Below are 1,786 nucleotides of genomic sequence, written 5' to 3'. Positions count from 1 at the left end.
TCATCATCCATGGTTTCACTTCCCATGGTTTCAGTTACCCAAGGTCAACTGTGGTAAGGTTGCTAAGATCTACAGTAAGAACAAATCTTCTACTCACAAAATCGTGAAAAAAGGAAAAAGAAATTCAGGCAAATTTTGCTATCACATCTCAAACTGCAAAAGTTACAGTCATAGTGCATGGTAAGTGCTTAATTAAAACAGAAAAAGTATTAAATTTGTGTGTGGAAGACATAAACAGAAAACATGTTCCAATAGACAGCAATATGTTGCGCCAGACAGCATTGAGCCTATGTGAAGACTTCAGCAATGACTCCCCTGAAACGAGTGACATCAAGCTATTTACTTCAAGTAAGGGATGGTCACACAGATTCAGGAATATGGAAGGTCGATAATAAATAGTCTAATGCTCTGTCATGGTGCCTATGTCATTCATCTCATCACACAGGCATTTTATCATCTCACACCATAACAAGAAGCAGCATGAGTACAGTATTACACAATAAGATATTTTGAAAGAGAGAGACCACATTTGCTTAAGTTTTATTACAGTGTATTGTTCTAACTGTTCTATTTTATTATTGGTTACAAATTGTTGATCTCTTTCTGTGTCTAATTATAAATGAAACTTTATCATATATATGTATGTACAGGAAAAACTGTAGCATATATAGGGTTCCATACATTCTGTGGTTTCAGGCATCTGCTGGACGGTACTGAAATGTATCCCTGCAGATTATCCCTGTCTTTTGTTACAACTTTCAGAAAGTCTTTTGTTTACGACTTTCTGTTATGACTTCGGGCCCTGCATGTTTGTTTTGGCATAGTGCATGCTACCTGGGGTGGCTAGCAATAAGTGATCAATATACAGAAATGACTTTAAACCACATAGGTATATCTCATTAAAGGCAAACTAAAATTATTTTCAACTCAACTTGCACCTATCTGAATCTCAAAAATGCCTGCAGCCTCTCCAACACCACCTGATACAAGAAATATGATGCCTGGAAGTCAGAGTGAAATGATAATGGGCTTGACTGGGGATAAATACTGTTTGCAAACTTTATATAAACAGACGACTATGGAAGCACATTTCTAGTGCCCTCCTGGGATCTTGGAAGTGGACTGAGCAAGTGGGCAGTTCTGGAGCTTAAGCATCGTTATTTTCACAGTAATGCCACCTGTCTAAGTCTGACCCTGACATTTTTGCTTCTCACTACTGTACTATTCCACCTCAGATAATTACAAGTCATTAGGGTAAGGGCAATAAGAGAAACCTAACTGAACAGTAAGGACACACAAAACAGCCTGCACCAAGGAAGGCTCTGGAGTGAAGAACTCACCTATCTCACTCTGGCCTGTCCTAGGATCGCACTACCTTTTCTCCTGTCTTTTGTTACGACTTTCAGAAAAGTAACAACACCAGCTCTGCCCCACTAGCACATCTAATGGCACGTCCCACCCACCTGCCCTACATGACCAACGGTGCCATAAAAGATTTGTTTTCTCCTTTTTTTTTTTTTAAAGAACAATGATTAGAACAAATGGTCAGAACGAATGGAAACATTAGAACAAATGTTGTCATGAGAGAAACAAAGAATAAAATAGGTAAAAACATCCCAGTGGAGGACCTCCATGCTCTCAATGAGATTATGTCTCTTTGAGAGGACTAAACGCCAGAGTACTGAGGGAATGTCCAGATAAGATGGATGAACCACAGACAGTAACTGAGAACAGTGGAGACCCATGCAGAGTGACTGTATCCTGGCACACGCTAGCCCAAATTTCA

Source organism: Propithecus coquereli, unplaced genomic scaffold (assembly GCF_000956105.1).
Source record: "Propithecus coquereli isolate 6110/MARCELLA unplaced genomic scaffold, Pcoq_1.0 Scaffold2, whole genome shotgun sequence".
In the NCBI taxonomy this organism is placed as follows: domain Eukaryota; kingdom Metazoa; phylum Chordata; class Mammalia; order Primates; family Indriidae; genus Propithecus; species Propithecus coquereli.
This window is presented reverse-complemented; position numbering follows the sequence as displayed.